Genomic DNA, 23459 nt, shown 5'->3' on the forward strand with positions numbered 1-23459 from the left:
ACCGACATTGGACTGAAACATGTTTCCTGGTCGGACGAGTCTCGCTTCAAATACTATGGAGCCGATGGACGTGTACGGGTATGGAGACAACCTCATGAATCCATGGACCCTGCATGTCAACAGGGTACTGTTCAAGCTGATGGAGGTTCTGTAATGTTGTAGGGAGTGTTGAGTTTGAGTGATATGAGACCCCTGATACGTCTAGATATGACTCTGACAGGTGACAAGTACGTACGCATCCTGTCTGATCACCTGCATCCATGCATGTTCATTGTGCATTCCGTCGCAATGGTAGGTCTGCTACAATCACATTTCTCCCTATACATCACTCGTGAAAGAAACGTCCTTAACATTGCTGAATATCTCAAGTATTGGCAATAATTTCAAGGGAGACCGCGCTTAACCGATCACTTTTCCGGAAGCTAGCGCTCGGGATGGATTGAGATTACGAATTTCACCAAACACAATTTCCAAATAATTTTTCATTCACTTATTTTTTAATATTCAATCAGAAGACACAATATTAGTAAGTCAATAAGAACAATATTATTTCAGAATAGCCGGCCGAAGTGGCCGTGCGGTTAAAGGCGCTGCAGTCTGGAACCGCAAGACCGCTACGGTCGCAGGTTCGAATCCTGCCTCGGGCATGGATGTTTGTGATGTCCTTAGGTTAGTTAGGTTTAACTAGTTCTAAGTTCTAGGGGACTAATGACCTCAGCAGTTGAGTCCCATAGTGCTCAGAGCCATTTGAACCATTTGAACCATTTCAGAATAAACTGAAAAACATTCGAGAAGTAATCTTGTACGGGTGTGGGTAGATAAATGAAAAACAAAAAAGAAAATAATAATGTGGTTATGAATACGGGGCGCAAAAGTGTGAAAAATGTGAAAAAGTGTGCTCCACCCATTCGCTGAAACCATTTACTCGCTCAAAGACACATCAAGTACCCCGTAAACCTCATTTTCTACAGGTAAGTCTAGACACGTGTCCGCTTATTTTGACTCGTCTTCCACTGAACGAAGTTATTGGGAAATCGGGTTATGGCACCTGCCATGTTTTCCTATTTAGTGTACAACTAGTTGTAGTGTAATTGTGAAAAAGAAACCGAAACAAGAAAAAAGTCCTTTTTTAAAATATTTATTCACAGGGGCATATTAATATAGAGATGGTTCTACGACAAAGCCTTTCAGCACTTCTAACGTCCCCTTTATAGTTGATGACGACTCGCAGTCCAGTCATTTCCGTCAACCATTGTGGGAGCTGAACGTTTTACATCACAGTATGTTACGAAGTCAACATACCTGTTCAAAAGCTCCAAAAGCAGAATGTAATTCTTCACCTTAACCTACGAATTACAAGATATCATGTGTATAGAAAATACGATTTGTATGAGTATGAGGCTTGGATATTTTAATGTAAAATATTACATGCCATGTTTAAGGGACATATCGTCTTGTCTGCGCCTTTAAGGAGCTCTGGATTATTTGCACAAGGAAACAAGAACTTTAATTTGTTGTATCACCTAGACATAAAAAATTTGAGTAAATTCATAAGGCAGTTAAAATTCGCTTTATAAAGTTGTATTTAGTGTTATGCTGTTGGTATTATGGGATATTACTTTGAGGTCAGTTTTCTTCGATGTTTCTGGTAAAGAAATATTGATTGAGAATATATGTTTCGCCCTTCCGATTCAATGTCCGCAAACGCCATTCAGTTTCAGGGAGCGTCGGATCTATTTTACAAAAGCGGATTACGGTTGGCAGGCTTCGCGAGACGAAATGACACTAATCCACCCCCGTTTCTTTGTGAGGATATTAACAGCAAAGCCACGAGATTATAAACATTACTTCAGATTATCTGCACACGGCCAAAGCCGTAATCCTACATTTGGAATGATTATTTGCGACGGACACGGAAATAGCATTGCCACACACATGCACACACACACACACACACACACACACACACACACACACACACGCACACGCATGTCGCAGAGGATCGCGCCAACACACAGGACGGAAGCAAAGAGGCCGCCACAGCCACGGGGAGCAATTCCAATTAAGCGCGATAAAAATTCCAGAATTAACCACAGGCCGGCTGTATGGGGCCCAGAGACATGCCATCGGTGATGTATATTACGGCTGCCGCCCGTGTCTGTAATTATTAATACAATTCAGCATCGTACGCTCCCACTGTTCTCTGCCATGTATAAAATGCTTAACTTTATTTGATAAAATTGAAGCGTTTTATTTGAGAAAGGGCGCCGACGATACGCTGAATGAATTTTTATTCGCGCAACGTGGTGGTTTATTTCGTTTTGCCAGGTGTTTGCGCACACTGCGTGGCTAATTCTAGAAATTCAAGAAAGAAAATGTCAAGAATGGTGGCTCACGATTTTTGTTTTCCTGTAACGTACTTTAACCTCACGGTTTTTATTTCTCATTTTGGATAGTGAAATGATGGTCGAGTCATGTCAGAAACTACCTTCAGTAGAATAGATTTGAAATTTTTGCTAAATGCTAAGGGATACTTTCCGGAAATTCTTCTCTTGCTTTGTACGGATTAGGCAGATTCGAAGAACAGTACAGAAGAAGCGTGGAAGCTCGTGGCACGAGCGCACTTCCCTAAAAGGTGTCGTATTTTATCTGCTGCAGACCAAATTAATCGGAAAGGTGTGTTATGTGCATCCCATTAGGTGCAGCGAAGCGCGAAATTAAGTGCTGTAGCGAATTATCAGGACTTTGTACGAGTAGGTCGAAGTTGAACCCAGTTAATGCAGAGAATATTCTAACAGATTGTGTCTCCGAGTGTCTGTATGGGAGGCACAACAGGAAAAGAGCAATCGGCTGTCATGAAGAAACCATCTGATCCGGAACGTAATGTCGCGCATGAAATGCTTACACTAACGTGCTTATCATATTTAACAGCTGACAATTTAAGTAGTTTGGCACAGTTAAAAGAAAAAGGTTTGAAATGATTGAACTGCATGCATAAGTTGGACTATAAAAATTACTCCAAATTCCTGTTGAGCTAGCTAGATGCCTCTGCCATCACCTCTGCCGTCTCATGTGCCTCAACACACATGAAACGTAACATTGTGGTCGAAATTAATATCTACAGTTACGGCTTGGATAAACAAGAACGAGACACTTTATAACATAAGAGGAATGGCCAAAATAATTGACATTATTATGGACTGGTAAATAAGAAGGAAATAAACATCAGTACTAGCGATACCGTAATTCTGATAACAATGGAAGAGCTACAAAATATGACCAAAGAAACAAAAACAAAACGTCATCTGGCACATAACATAAACAATGGAGCTACTACTATGCAGCTGATCAACAAAATCACAGACTTTTAAATTTTATGCATGTTTGCTGGCTGGCTGAGGGGACATGTGCAAAACGAATAGAATAAAGGTTTGGTAGGCCGCAGTTACAATGGTGGCAATAAATCACAAGCCCAAAATTACCGAGGAATAAGTCTACGAAATTCCTGCTACAAACTGTGTGCTAAAACTGTAAACAACAGATTGGTATCGGTAGTGGAGGCACGTATGTTAGAGGTACAACATGATTTTGTAAAAAGGTAGATCATGTTCTGATTGTCTTTTCACTCTGGCACAAGTAACCGAGGAAATAATGTAATTTAGATTGCCAACGTACTAAGTGTTTACAGACTGTGAGAAGGCGTTTAAAGATGTCCATCGGGAAAAGCTACTGGAATCACTTAAGGAATTTGGAATTCCAGAACACCTGATTACGCAGTCAGTCGTTATACAAAATAGTAAAACAAGAATCCGTATGGGACAGCATCTGCCGATGTCAATCAAGGGCCAAATAAGGCTGCCCACTATCCACCACTCTTTTTAATGTTTATTTTGACGATTCATTCGTAAAAAGATGATTTTATTAAATGACACGTTAAGAAGTGATTTTTTAAATTTTATGACGATATTATTTGCTGATGATCAGATAATAATAGAACAATCTGAAGAAAAGTTTCAAATTTCAGTACACAGATTAGGTCAAATTGCCGTTAAACACGGAATGAGCATGCCGCCTTATAGAACAAAAGCGATGACATTCCAAGATTTTAACCCCTGAGAGTCAAAATAGTTAAAGACGATCAAATAATTGAGCAAGTAAGAGAGTTTGTATATTTATGGTGCAATTTTAAATTTTGCAAAGTCAAATGATGTAGAGCTAAAACTGACCATATTATAACATTTCTGTGGAAGTGTACAACGTATAATAAAACGTATTGTACGTAAAGAAACATTAATTTGAACACTACAAAGTTATAGCGTTACTCTTGCTGCTATATCGTAGCGAATGTTGGACCCTGAAAACTGATCGACTGCAACGAGTCTAATCATCAGAGATGAAGTTCCTCCGCTTTGTAGAAAAGAAAGGACAATATTTGAGAAGAACTAAAAGCTGGATCTATTACAAATATAAAAGAAAGATATCAGCTTAGCAGGAATAGCCACGTCCAACGTGTATGTTGTGACAGAACAACTAAAGCGGCAGGACGATGTAACCCGACCGGCAAGAGGAACATTGGACGTACCTTAAAGAGATGGAGTGAATAATTATATGGCGGGAACGGGCCAAAAGGTCTAATCCGTCAAGAGTTTGATGTTGATGATGATGAGCTACATCTGCATGTATACTCCGCAAGCCATTTTATAATGTGTGGGTACTTTGTGTACCACTATTACTTCCTCCTTTTCCTGTTCCACTTACGAATAATTCGCTGGAAGAACTTTTGTCAGTAAGCCTCCGCGAAAGCTCTGTACCTTCATGGGCTTTTCGCGAGATGTACGTACACGTAGGAGGAAGCAATGTAACAGCTGACTATCCTAGAAATATTAATAGTAGACCACACCGTGATGGAGACGCCTCTCTTGCAACGTCTGCCACTGGAGTTGGTTGATCATCTCTGCGATGCTTTCGTGCGTACTTCGTAAATCTGTGACGAAACGCACTGCTCTTTTTTGGATTTTCTCCATATCCTTTAACAGACCTACCTGGTACGGATTCCATACTGACGAGCAATACTCAACTAATAGTCGAACGAGGGTTTTTTACGTAACTTCCTTTGTTGACGGAATATATTTCCTGAGGATCTTCCAATGAATCTCACTGGCATCTGTCTTTCCTGCGATTAGTTTTATGTGGTCCTTCTTTCATTCACTTCGTACGTATACTCGATATTTTACGGATGTGGTTGCTTCCAGTCGTTGTTCTGAAATCGTGTGAACGTACAAGAACGGCTTTTTCAGTTATTTATGCGCTGTATGTTACATTTGTTTCTGCTGAAGATCAGCTGCCAAGCCCTGTACATAGAGTCGACCCTCCGCAGGACTTTCTACATTTCAGTACTATTTTATAGCGTTTGGACTTCTCTGCACGTAATAGTATGCTCCGTGTGAAGCCTCATGGATCTTCCGACACCCTTGGCGTGTTCTGTAACTGGCCACGTCGTGTTGTGCCGACTCCACTGTAGCTTCAATGGATTTTTAAGTTTGTTTTATATGCCCGACTTCTAATTGCACCACACAAGTCTCCAGGGTTGAGCAGTTATTGCCCGATGACGACACGCAATGCAGTTTCTTAAAGCGGAGTTCGCCGTTATTAATTATGTTTTTAGATTTAATTTTATTACTCGTACAGAAACTCAACGTTCCTTTGTTTAACAGCGCGTCGTCAAAATAAGTATGAAATGCTAATGTCTTTGCAATACATAATGTCGACTATTGAGTTAAAGTTCGTACCTATTTTGCCATTTTAGAGAAGAGAATGCTTAAGCGCTTCTTCTTCTACAGTCTCAGTATCAAATGTTCACTAATTTCAATTTACTTCCTATCTCAGTTCAGTATTTAACAGAAATTATATATATCAACGTCATTTCAGAGGTATTACGTCGGTTCCACACTAACGGAATAACACGTAATTGTCATTTAACATCACTTTTATTAATACTCCTTTTTCTTATGACGTAAATGTTAATGAATGATCACTATCTAGGAGGAAAGAGTGATTGATACTAATCATGAGATAATAGCTTTTAATGACCCCGCAATCGTTAATTAAATAAAAAGTCACGTTAAAGGATGATATGCGAACAACTTTCGTTACGTCCGTTTTCACGTGTCTGTCAAAACTAATCCTATCGCCCACAATTCAAATTAACACTGACGTTAACCCCTTTTGTCGGAACATCGAATCGTAACTATTATATGAAAGTTTATTATAGTCCCCGAATTAATTCCTTTCAGATACGCGCACGACCGAACAGCAGAACGGAACACAAACGACTTGCTTTAACAACCGAACAACGCGACGTTACATTACGACAATGTCCGCCCAGTGAACATCTCTTTGACTTTCTCTTTTCTACTCTGGTGAATTAAATTATTCCTTATTACAATTTATTCAACTATTTAACGAAAACATCTAACAAAAAATAAAATAAATTTATCCCAACGTAAAAGATCCGTTATAGTTCCCTAAGTTACTTTTACGTTTGCGGTGCAAGATACAATTCTGCAGTTTACGTAAATGCACACAGAAAATATTCTTAGAGGATCTGAAAAAGGAAAAAGAAAAAAAAAAAAAGAAGTCTGTCGGCCGAGGTGATATGCTATTTCAATCTCCTCATCAGGTATGCATGTCGTTTGTCTGCCATGCATGGCCACCCATCCTATGCCTCCTTCTTTGATGATTCCTTTGATCGACTACGGCTTTCATTTGCTTCCTAAGGACACCACCCCAGCTCTATCGCCTTCGGTTTCACGACCTTCGCATGGAACTTCGTGATATTACCTTTGTGTACACTAATGGCTCTCGAATTTACCATGGTGTCTGGTGTGCCTTCCTCATTGGCTCCCACGTCTTTCGGTATCGGCTTCCGGCACACTGCTCAGTATTTACACCAAAGCTCTTCGCCCTACATCAGGCCACGCATTACATCCGTAGAAATAGGCTTTTCAGTTGCGTCAGCTGCTCCGACTGTCTCGACGCCCTCCAGAGCCTCTGTACGCTGTACACCGTCCATCACAACGGGTCTAGAAAAACTGTCACTTGCTCACTCTTGGTGGAGCCACTGTGAAGTTCATGTGGGTTTCTCGTCATGTCGATCTGCCAGGAAACGAGGCTGCTGACGCTGCTGCTAAGGCTGCAGTCCTCGTACCTCAGCCCTTTAGTTCCTATATTCCCTCCAATTAACTCTGCCTTGCCGTCTGTCAGGAGGTGGAGTCACTTTGACATCGCCATTGGTCCTGCCTTCATGGGAATAAGCTCTGGATTATTAAGGCTCTCCTGGTGACTTGGACGATCTCCTCTCGACCCTCCCGCCAGGAGGTCAATTTAATTAGAATGCGTAATGGGCACAGCCTTTTTAGCCGTCGTCGTTTGTTAAGGGGCGCCCCTCCACCGCTTTGTACACATTGCGCCCATCTTTAAACTGTCCGCCACTTTCTGACGGAATGTCCATATTTTAACCGTTTACGTTCCCGCTTGGGTTTGCCGTGTAATTATCGGCCGTTTTAGCAAATGACGCTCGGGCAGACGACCGAGTTTTACGTTTTATCCGTCGTAGCAATAAGGGGAAGGCCATTTAATTTTTAGTTCTGGACCTCCGTTTCTGTATGTGTCTTTTGTAGCTCTTTCTCCACGTCTGTTTTTAGGTGTCTTCTCTTACGTCAATTGGGAATGACGTATAATCGTCTTATTTTCTATAGTTTTGACTTCGGCACGTATGATCCCTGCTGTTTTTGCGAACTAAAAAAACAAAAAAGCAACCCTAAGAAAGTGAGGATGGTGGAAGAGAGAAAGGACATAGGAGTGTGAGCAGGACTGTTGCACGAAGAAGAAAGGTATAGCGAAAATTGTAGAGGGAGACAAAGCATGTGAAAAGAGAAATGTTAGATGTCCTTTAGGATTGTAGGATGTGTGTGTAAGTAAATGAATCCATTGGGCTGTAACTATGGAGAGTACAGTCTGCGCTGGGTTGGATAGTGGGAAATAGGGGCGTGGGCAGTGCCGTGTGCGACCGAACCGCCGAATCTTTCCATCAGTAAATGGGGTATGTTCTCAACTGACTCGGTTGTTTTAACCCCTCCACTGACGGAATGACCCGCTTCCTACTTCCGTATGTATAAAGCCAATACGGACTTGTAGCTGTCACGCCTTTGCGCTTACTGCTACGTATTTTAACCATAAATAGCTCAGCCCTAATGGTAAGAGTTAGTAGTGAATTCACGTTATTAATCTTTGAAGACAGCACAGCTGCCACAAGCTCAGCTCACTTTTACTCCACTCCTACTATCGCCATTGCACCACATTAACTAGGTGCTACATGGACCTTGCTAAATTCACTTGCGTATACATTTTTGACCGTTACGCGCCAGTATTTACCTATTGGATTAGTACACTCCTAACCGGACTATTTCTCAAAGAGCTGTGATGATTGAACGGGTTCGATCCACGGCCTACAGTGCCCTACAGTTCACACGGTAACACTGCCTACCTGACCCACTTAACTTGGTAGTGAGCTTATGTATCCAATCACCACTGCTAGCAGCAGTGGATAATCCTATCAGCACGACGAGAGCAGCAGACTTACCGTCGAATCCTCCTGAAAATACTTATAACTACGGTCGCCAGCTCTGAAGGAGCAAAAGAATAAATCAATTTTTTGGCTCGTTTCAAAGTGAAACGGCTTGAGTTGAATTTAAACTTAATTCTGAATGTTACTCTTTCTGATCATTGTAGGTGATTCTACAAAGCAAATACTCTCTCAATTTCTGTGAGTTGGCTTGTTAATTACCACCAAGACAATTTATGCAACTTAGGTTAACAAAATTCTATCCTTCAAGTTATTTAATGATTTTGGATAGTACTCTTTGGACAATTGATATAGAATTAGTTAAGTGACTTTACTTGAAAGGTTACTCAGAAAAATTTAAGTAACTATAAATAGGCGACTCATTCTGGTGTGACCATTGCTCTTTTCAACATTCTTAAACGCTAAAGTATTCTACAACCAAAAGAATTGTAAATGAAAGAGGCGATGGTGGCCTCAGTCTGATTTCACTACACTATGTTTCAGGTTACTACACTTTACAATGAACAACATGCGTCGTAATTTTACTCATTACTATATTCTGTCCTCTGCACTTGCACAAAAGAAAACTGGTATTCTCCTTTTACATGTATACAAAGTTCGACTTAACAATTTCAAGCAGTCTTGCCTTGGGTAGACGTGTCGGTGCTGGTGGTGGGATGCATGTGGCTAACGCAGCTCTTCACGCCTCATGCCCTCAATGGCGGCTGGAACTACGAGCTGTAGCACTCGTATAAGCTACTGCACGTCCGCCATAAAATCTGGGCGCAGGAACTCTTACAATCAGCCCCAGTGGCATAGAGACGGCTTTGACAACCATTCGTCGCGTTCGACTCCACAAACGGCGACGATATTCGCCTCTTCGCGGTTGCACAATCACTTTTGCGTGAGCATAGTTATGCACGTCCGATCACGTCAACCCTCCCCAGGCGATTCCATTGTTCAGTCCCTGTGTCTCCAGCTACCTCTAGCTATGCTCGTATCACCAAGAGTGGGGGCGTTCCCCTACCACCTTTTCACCGAAATCATTTAGTATTTAAGAATATTTATATTTATTACCCTGGAGTTCATACCATTCATAATAATTTACTACTAGCGCCTTATAACATTAAATAATACACTAATAACTTATAATTACCAAGAAAAAGAATACATTTGACTCCGAGAGCTTAGTGCATTGTCTGAGAGGCAGCGCTAATTCCCAGTTTCGCCAATAGATGGCATCAGGGTGCACTCCCTGGCAGTCTCACACCAGCACGCCCGTTTCCGACGCCCGGGCTCCAAATTACTGTCAGCCCACCATCATTTCAGTTCCGTTACACGTGGTAGGAAGAGGAACTGGGTAGCCAAAGATGGAGAGAGAGAATGAATAGGACAGGTGGGTTGCAATAGTGCAAAAGAGTTTTAATAGATAGGATTGCTAATTATACAGAAGAGGAAGTCGAATGAAAGCTCGCTGCAAGGGATTAATTGAGTAACGAGTGTGTGTAGCTGTAGGGCTGTCACAATCTATCGGTATAAGCATTGCAGCGTACCACGATTGTAAATTAGCATTTTTGGAAAGGATTTTTCAGACATTGTAGGAAGTACAGGACGTTCAAAGTGAGAAACAAGACGTGGTAATTTCACACCACCTACGAGGAAAATCCTACAAATACCATAAGATACATTATATTTTACAGAGGTAAACTAAGTAAATATACCCCTGCCGAGTGTGTATGCGACGACTTACGAAAATTGTCGGAGGAAACAAATTCAAAACACCAAATCACGCTATGTAAAGGTTATAGCTGCGATATTTATTGCACTTACGCTGTCGCTAATACTTGATCATTCAGCTGCTCCTACCGTTGGGTTTTAACCCGCAATGCCTTCAAATGGCTCTGAGCACTATGGGACTTACCATCTGAGATCATCGGTACCCTAGACTTAGAACTACTTAAACCTAACTAACCTAAGGACATCACACACAGCCATGCCCGAGGCACGATTCGGAGCCATGACCGTAGCAGTAGCGCGGTTCCGGACTGAAGCGCCTAGAACCGCTCGACCACAGCGGCCGGCCGCAATGCCTTCAAATACCATGTAAAAGTTTCATATTATCTCACTCTCTACGGATTGATCCTACATAAAAAATTAACAAGACATTTTTGTAGGAAATTGAATATAGGCGAACTTTGTTCTGCGATATATTTTCTTTGGAGGCAGCAGTTTTCGAGTTATTCAAAGCAAACGCGTTTGAATGTCACTTTCGTACGCTTTTATTGAACAATTCGAAGACTACAGCCTCTAGTCAAAACGTAACTCAGTACCAAAATTAACTTCATTAAATTTTTTTATTGTGCGCTAATAGTTCACGTATAGCGAGTGAGAAACTGTCAAAATCTTGCGCGTGGCATTTGAAGTCGTTGCGGGCTGCATAAGACCCAGAAGTAGGAACCATGTAAAAAGAAAGGCTGGAACGCTTCGCCACGGTCTCCCTTATCTGTGAGAACTGAAGGCTACGTGAAAACAGACTTGTAAGGAAGCCGTCGATATTATTTCATCCATGCGGAATCGTCGGTAATCTCGGCCCTTCCGAGCGTAATCGCGAAAAGGCGTCAAGTCCGAGTTAAGCCGGGACAGTCGTTGAGGGGCTCGCGGAAGCAATAATCCCGGCCTAGGCACCTGAGTCAACAGATTTGGCTGCTGCCTGCCGGCTGCCGCTTTACTGGGCCGTTCAGTCGTGCGGTGGCTGCAGTGACGCGAGTAAACGGATTCCGCCGCCGGCGCTGGCTGCGCCGCAGGCCCCAGCTGGCCGGGACGGACAGAGGACGGCCTCTGGCTGCCAGGGCCTGCCTTATGCTCCACTGCTCCTGTCCGGATCCCATCTCACTGCTGCAGGGGGGCGGTGGCTATACTCCCCGGAAACCGCTACGTTATTACGCCCCAACGTCCCTAATCCGTCGCCATTGTCGCTAGTCTAAGTCGGCATTCACCAGGCGCGTCCATCTATACAAATCGACAGACAGTTACGAAGACAATAATTTCACTTGTCATAATCGCTATAGCACACAGAGCAAACAAAATTCCATTGAGCAAAGAGGACAGGGAGAAGAAATCAGTATCGTTAAGGGAATAGCAATTGTCAATGGCTTTCCCAGTACTATGATAATGAAACTGCAGAAAGAAATAGCGAAAAAAGGAAGAAATTCTAGCATTTGAAGAGGAACCAATAATTCTACAATCAAATGCGTAGCCAGTATACCTTATGTAGACTGAATTTAACAAAAAACAGCGAAGCTACTCAGGTCACGTCAAGTGCCAGGAGCTTTCTCTACAGATAAGAAACTACGAGGATCAGTGAAAATGGAATGTCTTCTATTTTTCATTTACTTGTGAAGAACTGGAGGCAGGTACCTAAGTTGAAAACCACAACACTAGCCGTTAATTTATGACTTTTCAATATAATTTCCGTGCATTTCTGCGGTATTGGTCCGACTCTTATCAACGGCATGTACTCCAGTGCGGTAATTCCTACGATCCTGCTGCCGAACACACTGACGCACGGACGTTTTCACGGCCGCCTCATCATCAAAGTGAATCCCACGAGAAACATCGTTTAGCGGACCGAAGAGGTACAAGTGTGTTGGTGCCAGGTCAGGGATGTAGAGAGGTGACGCAAGACTTTCCATGCAGTTTTCACAATCTCTTCAGTGTTTGACGACCAATGTGTGATCGTGCATTGACATGCAAAAGAACATCGCCACAGCTTTTGTTCGACGAACTCTCCGAAGCCATGCTTTAAGCTGTTTGAGGACTCTCATGCACTGGACAGAATTTATTGTAGATCCCTGCACCAAAAAATCAACCATAATCACATCCTCTGTATCAAAGAACAAAGTAGCCCTAACGTCCCGTACCATTCAAAAAAAAAAAAAAAAAAAAAATGGTTCGAATGTCTCTGAGGACTATGGGACTTAACTACTGGGGTCATCAGTCCCCTAGAACTTAGAACTACTTAAACCTAACTAACCTAAGGACATCACACATATCCATGCCCGAGGCAGGATTCGAACCTGCGACCTGTAGCGCTTAGAATATCACGGCCACTCCGGCCGGCCCCTACCGCTCAGTTTTGCACGTTTTCTTCTTCGGTGAGCTTCTGCGATGCCAATCCACTGACTGCGTTTTCAATTCTGGTTCAAAAAAGTGAAACGGTGTTCTGTCTCCCGTCTCAATTTTTTCCAGACAAGCCTCTGCGAGAGTTGGGAGACAATTGTTTTTCCTGTCTCTTTATTCTGGCTGGTTAACATTCTAGAAATCCAAGGTGCGCAAACTTTTGTGTATCCTAGACGTCGAATAGTCAGTACACTGCCTTTACTGATGGAGGTAATGCGACACAAATCACCTGCAGTCACCCGGCGGTTACCACCTATGTCATCGACTCCCCAAATGTTGTATGGAGGCACGCAGATACTAGCCTGCCGCTATGCTATTCATCAGACAACGGAGTTTGTCCTCCAGCTTCATTACAGCCACGAACCTATCATCTAACAACTCTTATATCCACAGTTGCATCAGCGCACACTTTTTAGTCTTTCATGACCGTCAATGGGTGTTCCACATTCTGCATTTGAGAATTCTATCACAGAACGCTGTCTAAAACGATCATCGATGTTGGCCATTTTGGAACCGAGGTCTGTATCGGCATCTCTGGACGCAGAGAGTTTCTACTACAGTGTTCTCGTGCATAAGCTTCGCGGAACAGCGCTAACTGCAAATTCAGTTACTCTGTGGGCACATAGAGTGCACTCTGGGGTAAAATAATGTGCCTACTTTATGTGAACCAGGCAGCAGCACAGATCACAAAGTATAAAATAAAATTTACGTACTTTAGCATGGAAGACTTAGCACTGTGCATTTATGAATTAAAAAGTTAAACGGGAAATTCTAGATTGTGAAATTCATTACCGTTATTTTCAAGTTTCTTCAATCCTTTGTATCTCAGCTTAATATTTCCTTCTTCAAAAAACTGAAAATCTCAGGAATTAATTTATGATACCTGTTTGGGAAAATAATTTTAAATTTACTATCGAACTCCATACAAATTTATCCAGCATTTAAATATCCACGTCCCGTAACGCTATAGATCTCAAATTTGTAAAGAATATCACTCCACTTTACTTTTCAGCTACAATTATTTTTTAAAGCGCAAATTTTCCCTTACATTGCCCTTCACACAACTAGTGTGTTTTGAAAAGCCGCTACACAGAGACCAACTTCAGAATTAACTCGAGCGCTCCATTTTTCTGGTCGTTATTACGTACATAGGCGAAGGTGCCTGTTGTTTTTGCCAAATGGCAGCACTCTCTACACATTACTTTATAGTGATCTCCTGTAATCTGCACTTTCTTCGATCAACGTATGTTGCAGAGTTTGGCTGAAGTAAAGAGTCTCTAACTTTGTATACAAGGTGTTAAAAAAAAGTTTGTTATACTGTGAGAGATGGTAGTACTAATCGAAACAAGAAAAATAAGTTCAGTAAAGATGGATTCAGAAATGCGTACTGTTCGAGATAAATACGTGTTTATAGAAGGGTCGTGCGACGCTTGGATTCCGATAATAGCACAGTCGTTGCACTGGCGCTCAATCAAATGTGTCATCGGCATATTACGATGTCTTAGTCACACTAGGTGGTCTGCAGTCAACCGTGTGGTTCAAGTCGTGTTGTAGGCTACATCAGTTTTCTTCCTGTTTGTGTGCCTTATTGTAAAGTACCGTCAACCCTAGATACGTATCATGGTGTCTTACCTTCTTCCACACGCGCATACACTTATGTGTTTACTATTATTGCGCTGTTTGGACGTACAAATGGTGTCGTACACTTACATTTTCTCTCTTCCACCACTTGTTAGCAATGACAGTCTACTACTTACAACTGAAATTGAGGGTATGATATTCTGCTATGTTTTAGCAAATGCTGAAAATACTGAAAAATATCCACAGCGCAGAGTGCCTTCTGATAAACTGTTCGGCATACTTTTCCAGCTTTTGTGGGACACAGGTACCCTTGCACCTCAGAAGAGTTACAGTGGAAGGCCCCACACAGTCCACATGCCCGATACGGAGGAACACGTGTTACATTTAGTCGAAGAAACCCCTGGAACCAGAATGCGACGATTAGCAGCAACAGAAGTGTGTCTCACTCTCTTAATTGGGTGGGGGGGGGGGGGGGGGGGTACTTCATGAACAAGTGCTGTACTCATATCATGTCTGTGCCCTAAGGCCACAGGATCATCATGGCAGAACCACTGTTCAGTTCCAAGATTTTATTTACCGATGAGGCAGGTTCACAAGAGAATTTCCTTAGCCAGCATGTATGGGCAGATGTAAATCACCAAGGAATTCAAGTAAGACGGCATCTCCACTGATTATCACTCAACATATGGGCAGGTGCACTTGGCGATAGATTAATAATGCCATACATGCTACCACAAGGATTAACTGGGGCGCATTATCTGGTCTTCCTCATTAATGCATTGCCTACCTCTCTGGAGGCTGTGCCATTGTAGCAACGACACAAATGTGGTTCATGATGATGGCGAACAAGCACACTTTTGTCACAATGTGCATGAACAGCTGATGTAGACATTTAAGGGCCGCCTGATTTGTCGGGGAAAGGGGGGGGGGGGGGCACACACTTTGACCTGCTCGCTCCCCAGACCTCAGTCCCCTACCCATTTGGTTATGGAAACACTTGAATGAATTGGTCTATGCCTAGCCAATCAACGATTTGCGAACACTTTAGGGTGTGCCAGCAGGTACAATAAGAATCGGATGTATGTCAAAGGGTGCATCGCATCTTACGCCAGAGTACAGAGGGGTGCAGTGTTATGAATGGACGCGACGTTAAACAACTCACACGTTTATAGCAGACAGTGTGCTTTGCAGGACCCGTCTTTATTGGACTTATTTCAGAAAGTATGCATTTCTGGACCCTTGTTTACTGGAGTTATTTTTCTTGTTTTAGTGAGTACTACCTATCTCTCAAATTATTTTACACTCTTTTTTGAAAACTCTGTATGTGCTTAATGACAGCAGTTTCAACTTCATTCTAAAATGCGGTATTTTCAATAGTTTGTTTTGGATGTAGATATATGATGCTCCTCATGTTAAGGTATTTCATTTTAAAAGATGAAATGTAAATGTCTTGTATTGTCAATTACAATATTCAAATTAATGTTAAAAAAGAATAATTATGTTTATAATAAAGAATGTTCCAATATTAATTTAAATAGAGCTTGCACCAGCACCACCATTTGACAAATTTTCCCACTACATCCAAGCCAAAAAGTCCAAGTGCAATTTGGGCTGCCTACACTTAGGTGCATGATACTGATTTATATTATACCTCTTTTATTTTTACAGTGTATTGAATTCTTGTTGCATTTGTTTGTAAGACCCTTGCCTCTGAAAAAGCTCTACTTGCAAAATCCGGAAGTAAGTTGGGTTGCCTAACTTTTTTTTTTTTAATTTCTCACCCAAATAATAATTGACAAAAAAAATTCAGAATTCTAATATAATCTACATAGGAACAGGTAACCACAAAAAGTATAATGAATGAAATCGGATACCATCTACTAACTGACACAATAACTTTTTCCTCAATCTTTCCTAAAATACTTCAGGTGGAAATGTAAACATGAAATCAACAATTCTATAATTTTCTATAATTAAAAATTTTCACCCTACATACCATCATACATTAAATTTTAGCTACCATACATGACTACATTGGCAAGTGTTTCTTTTGGAATTTTATAACTGAAAGTAGCGCACAACTTCATTGTCATGTTCTGTGTAGCTAACACATTCATTCCTCTTGATATATTTAAGACAGAGATAGGAAACTTTGTTACGAAATTGTATGAATTTATACTAACAACCCAATTTAATTGTGTAACTACCTTAAGGATATAGGGTACTTATCAATGGTGAAAGAATCGAAATTTTTATGACTTTATTAAATTCTGCAGTCTTTCCTGATTACATTGAAATACACATCATAGGGTTCCAAATCAAAAATGACCTATATGTAGCAAATTTTAAAGTTACAGTCATGTATGCTGCCATGACTCCTTTATTTCTGTTACAGAAACCAGTATAAATTCGATAAGAACTTTGAACTTTCTGTTTCCAGCAATTGTACATATGATACATTGTAAATGTTGGTAACAGTGCCAGTTTCTAGTATCTGTAAATGATTGTCTTTGCTAGTATTAACTTTTGATTCATGAAGCGTTTTGTTCGCGTGTTACTGAATGTTTGTTCTCCAAGTGATACATATATTTGTGGCTGTACATATCCTTTAGTCTGCAATAAATACGAACTATGCCACACATCGAGAAATTCAATAAAGGGGAATTCCACAGTAACCAGTTCACAAACAAAGCAGGCCACACTGTTGAAAATAACCGAGGTATCAGTTCTTTAGGGAAGAAACTTCCGCATGGCATGCCTCCTGGTGATTCAAATATTTGTGTTAACAATGACGCTGTTTGTAGTGGATTTGTGTTTGTTAATGTGGGTTCTTACCTCCTTTGGTAAAGAAAGTGGCGAAATCTAAACAATGAGATGGTGTAGGCTGTCTGGAAATAACTGAACAACAAAGTAGCAGGAAGGCTTTAGCGTCAAAATTAGTTTTTCTTTATAGATCCTGCAGTAAATCTACCTCGCAAATGACATCTAACATTGTGCACAATTCATATGATGTGAATTTGAAGTTCGTGTATGCAATTCTTGGAATAGGAAAAGGAAAAAAGGCTGCTCAAACGTTTTGTGGTTTGATGTACCTTCTTCCTCCTCCCAGTAGGTTCAGCAAGTACATAAAAATGCTTTTAGATACCTTGACCGATGTGTCTAAAGCATCTATGAAATATGCAGTAGAAGAAACTGTAAATATTAGTGGAACCAGGCACATTGCTGTGGCACTTGATGGGACATGGCAACATCAAGGACATCGTTCCTTGAATGGGTTTGTGAGCGCTACTTCACTGGAGAATGGAAAAGTTGTTGGCGTTGAGCGCTTATCTAAGTATTGCCACACCTCCAATGGTAGCACTGAAGGACATATTGAATGTCACTGTTCTATGAATTATGATGGTTAAAGTGGAGTTATGGAGTGGACTAGAGCTCTAAAAATGCTTCAGAGGTCGGTGCTCGCTTGTAATGTTATATATACGAAGTACTTAGGCGAAGGGGACTCTAAAGCTTTCAATAAAATTAATGAGTTCCATGTTTATAGTGATGCCTTGGTAACAAAACTGGAGTGTTGGGGACATGTGCAAAAGAGGATGGGTGCTAGTTTGAGTAAACAGTAAAACTAAAGTCAACAGAATTTTATGATGAAAATTTTAGGCCAAGTTGTATTGCATCTAATGATAAACCAAAAATGAAAAATGAGGTAAAGTTATAACTATTAAGTTAATAAGGAATTTCTGAGAAAGAATACACTGCTAACAGGTCAACAGAAGTTCTGGAAATGAAGGTCTTATTCATTCCAATGTACTTAACTTACAATTTGAAGGACTTGAACTAAGAAGATGTGGAACAGAATATTCATGAACAAGAATTTCGAAAAACAAACTATCAGAATGTATGTCTTGTTGACGAGATCTTGAGGAAGAAAGTTATAAAACGTATATTAAATGGTTGTAATTTCATAATTCACATAATGTTTTGGCAAATAAGAAGACATTTATTTCTTAAATTTTATATACATAAATATTGTGTGAGGTTGTGTGTTTAGAGGATGTCCCAAGTATTCTAACGATTTTTTCATTACCTTTTAACTCCTAGGTTTCCTAGGGGTTTCCAAATAAATCATACGCTTGGGCGACGTTCTGAAATAAGAAGACAACTTACTGATCGCATCCCACATTAATATATTCTGGTTGTGTTTACATGGTGGAACTGGAAGCTGAAGCAAAGATGTATTCTCAACTAAAAAAGAAATAAAACTTACTGCATTGATTAATTATGATTTTGAGAATTTGTGTTTTGAAGAAATATAAATTTTATTTAACGACAACTGAAACATACAGTAATAAAGTCTTTCATAATATTAAAAAGAATTATCTATTTGCTGAAGATGGATGAAGTTTATTTCAGGGCATTTAAAATCGTCTAGAGATACTATGGGCATTTTAAATGGTCTAAATATTTTATGAGAGAATTTCAAGACAAATTAGAATGGTATATTATATCAACTAAATGTAATTAATCTGTAGTTTTTATTAGAGAATTTCTGGGCAGATTAAAATAGGATATTAAGATAGATGAGAACTTAACTACAATTTTAATAATAGTGTTTGAAGATAAATTGATTGGGATATTACATCACACACAAAATGTATCTGTAGATTTCATTAGAGAATTTCAACATAGAATAAACTTTAATAGAATAGCGCAAAAAACTCAACCAAAAGTTTCATAAGAGTATTTCAAGATAAATTAGACTATATATATATATATATATATATATATATATATATATATATATATATATACAGTCTATTTTATCTTGACATACTCTTTCGAAATCTGTATGACAAGGAATCGAAAATTATCTGAAGCATTTATAAGAGAGTTTCAGGATAAAATAGACTAAGATAGTACATTATTTAATCAAATATGATCTGAAAATTTCATTTGGGAATTTTAAGACAAATAAGATCAGAATGATCTAAGATCAGAAGATTTTATGAGGGAATTTAAAGATGGAGTGAATTGGAATACGTTATCAGAATCAAAAAATTTATCTGAAGATTTTGTGAGACAATTTCCAGAAAAATTAAATCAGGAAACTGTATCTGGTGATCATGTATTGTCTGATAAGGTAAAGTTGACTGATAAGATGAAGTTGACTGGGAAAACAATTAGAAACATTGGCATCTCAAACATTTTTCATACGAAAAATAGCAACTGACAAGATAATAGAGCAGCCTGAAGGAAGCGACTTTTTTATGTTTAATCGAACAAATTGATCAATTTCTAAAAGCAAAATTTAATCATATTTTCATGAAGTTTGTGTTAATAAATGGTTAGCAGATGATTCTTCTTGTCCAATATGTAGAAATGTTATTAAAAGAGTATAATTCTCGTAATACCTCTTTATACTAACTCAAACCTAATTATATTGCTAATCAATTGTTCTTTCGTGTAACCATCAAAAGTACTGAAGTATTTATGAGAATAAACAATATTCATATTTTCTTTCATTCTTTGGAATAAATTAATTGCAGTGGGTATATCACCAGGTCTCAATGTGTCATCACAATCTGGAAGCCTGCCTTCAATTCTATACAACTGCCTTTGTAAATTTTTTCGTTGTGCTCTAGGGCATAATAATTATATTCACAGCTTTCATCAAATACTCTTATAACAATGAAAGGTGGTCTAGAATTTGGATCATTAATTTGTTGAACTACGTGCAGTTATAATCTGTTGATGTCTCTAATTCTTTCTTGTATTTTTTCTAAAGTGATATCAACAATTCCATTTAAATTTTGTATGTGATCTTCTCGAATTTTATGTAAGTTTTCCAAGTGAGTTATTAGACCACGACACACTTCTTTCATTTCATTTTTAATCTAATCTTCTCCATGTTTTAGATCATACGGTAGTAATTTGTGTGTAACCCATTCTCTGAACATCTTTGTTTCTACCTTTTTTGACTTTGAAATAAATGAACATAAACCTGCTTTGTTGGTGAATGTTTTCCTGCGACTTTATAGGAAAGGATTAGTAGTCTACCCATAAATTTTATTTTATTTTGTCTCATGTATATCAACAATTTAGCTGATGGTTTTTCTGTTGTTGTTACACTCAAGAATTTCTACAACATCTTTTGCTTTAAACTATAGGTTGTTCTTTTCGTCAGTTATTTTAAACACTTGTTTATCATTGTATGTATCATTTTGCTGGTAAGATCTATGATTGACTCAATTTATATTTTGAATACTTTTTTAAAGTTTAATAGAATTTTCATATGATAAATGCGTTTTTGTTCCTTGGTTGATTCATGCATTGATAAAATTTTTGTATTGACGATTTATCTCTTATCACTACTAGTAATTATCTGCTTATTTCATATGTTTGCTGAAATCTATTATAAAAAACAAATGAAAGTAGTATAATATTAACAAAATTTAATAAACTCAAATGACCTGAAGCTGGTCCATAACCTTTATTTTTGCTGCTGGAGCAGTCTTAGAAAGTGTACTCAATTAGTTGACGATGAACATAAAACCTTTTCATAAATTTTGTAATTTTTCCTGACTCTCACACAATTTATTTTAGGTGAATAATATCCAGTTGAATGATAACCAGTTTTGTCACAAGTAAATTATTTTTCATTTTCTTTTTCCCAAAACTTAATAGTTCTTTCATTATTAATATAGTACCATTTTTCATTTTTCCAAATTATTCCTCAGAATGATTCTTAATTTTTCTCCCTTCAATAATGTAATGATGTGGTCTTATTCTGTATATTGTTTGCATGTTGTGCTGCAACTTTTAACAATGTAATTTTATTTCTTAACTATAATTTTATTTAAATCTAAATAAAGCTCATTCTAAATAAGTGGAAGCATCTAAAAAATTGTGAATTTGAGATATCAACAAATAATTTGTATTTTCAAATGCCCACAAAACATAAGCACTCACATAATTGCAAAGAATACCATAAATGTTGCCACGAATTTGAATAACATGAAACAAGTTCTTTCTGTGCAGTAGGGAAAATATGACTGACCTTGCTACTGCAAGTAGTATTTGAATGTAGATTTCAGTGATCATTATTTAAAATATTATTATCAACTAAAAATAATGGTGCTGAACAACAAACAGAAGGTAAAAAATGTATTATGTTATAAGAGGTGCCTTGCCTCTTAAAAGGGATTGGGAATGACAAGACCTACCCATTCACCATAAAAAAAGTTGAATTTTGCCCACAGCTGCCCTATTAGCGTGACTTTTCCTTATCTAGAACGGAGGACTAGGGTCGAATTTAATACAGATAACCACATGCAAGAGTCGTCAGCACATCAAAAAAGATTAGGAACTGGCGCAAGGATCGTCTATCTGACTGCATAAAAAATACCCACCATGATCAAACAAAAACTACTCATTGGAATTACAATCAATTTTATCATCTTAAGAGGAGCATTTTCAGAAAGGGGCCTTGCAATGCTAGCATTTCCTTGATATCTCTATAAAAGGGCTTAACACTTCTCATTGCAAGTCGGATTAAATTTTTTATATATTTATTATAAATCAGAATTACACTTGTAGAAATGAAGTATGATAATTGAGTATACATATCTTGTTTCGTATGGACGTTAATACAAGACAGGGGGGCATAAGGGGATATGGCCTAAATTTATAAGTCACCCACGATACTAGTGTTTGAAATGGATAAGGAAAGGTGTGAGCTGACCATTCAGAAAAGAATTTACTCTAATAATTAGTGAAAGGTAAGAGGTGGGATCCAATAGCTAATACGTAAATATACTGAAAAGGTCAACTATGAACTACTTGTGGGTACACGTTATTAAAGTCTCCTCCCGTTCGTAAACTAATAAAATTCATAAAACTCATTCTGTAACACCTTGATTTACGAATATGAATAACAAGAAACGCAGGTCATGTTACTTCTTGTTTAATTTAGATATCATGTGCAAAACTACTCACCACGTGCTCACATGTGTGCGACAAAATAGGGAAAACCTAACTCACAAAGGTCATTATGCAATGTTCACTAATATCACGGAGTATTGAAGAAGGAAAGACATTTGCTGAAGGTGAAGTAGTTACGAGGGCAGTTGAATTATACCAAATGTGGTCACTGAGAGTTCGCCATATGTTTTGTATACTGCAACCGACCAGGCTCTCACGCCAAGTCCAAAAACAAAATAGCAAAATGAGGATGAAATAAAAGCAATGAGGTGCAAATCCTCCCAAAATTAAGGATCATGTAACACTTAAATATGTATTCATGACTCAATCCACTTCTGTACCTAGCAAGACCATGCATGCTTACCAGCTTGCAACTGTCTTCTTCTGGTTCTCTCCATCGACTCCTCACGACTGCTAACCGCCTACCAGCTGTTGCTCCACTGGAGTTGGGCCTTTTGGGGGTGGGAATTAGCGAATTTTTCGCCGGCCAATCAGGGGGTACGGATCTGTCACCAAACTAGCTGCCATTTAAGCAGACATTACTGACTTGGCGGAATGACTCATGATTAGATAGAATTTATTCAGGGAGTCGTCAGGGAGGCCTTTCTACAGAGCCAAATGTGCAGGAGAAGCTGAGTCTTAGGTTGGTACTACCACTTAGAAGAATAAAAGAAGGACTACTTTGGCTTGGTTCAAATGGCTCTGAGCACTATTGGACTTAACATCTGGGGTCATCAGTCCCCTAGAACGCAGAACTACTTAAACCTAATTAATCTAAGGACATTACACACATCCATGCGACCGTAGTAGTCACGCAGTTGCAGACTGAAGCACCTAGAACCACTCGGCCACACTGGCCGGCGACTACTTTGGCTTCTCCAAGTCATTCAAACTATTGGCCCATGCTTCCAAGCGAAATGGTCAGTGTGGGAAAAGGAAAGCCAACATGACTAACTGATGGAGACTGCTAAATATGGATATAAAATAAAAGTACCATGCTCCAATCCTCTCTCCAGTTTCATAATGCTGTCATACTGAAAAAATCAACAGAGTAGCAGGCACGCTATTGCCGTGTTAATAATGATAATAATATGACTAC

This window comes from Schistocerca americana, chromosome 5 (genome assembly GCF_021461395.2).
Source record: "Schistocerca americana isolate TAMUIC-IGC-003095 chromosome 5, iqSchAmer2.1, whole genome shotgun sequence".
NCBI lineage: Eukaryota > Metazoa > Arthropoda > Insecta > Orthoptera > Acrididae > Schistocerca > Schistocerca americana.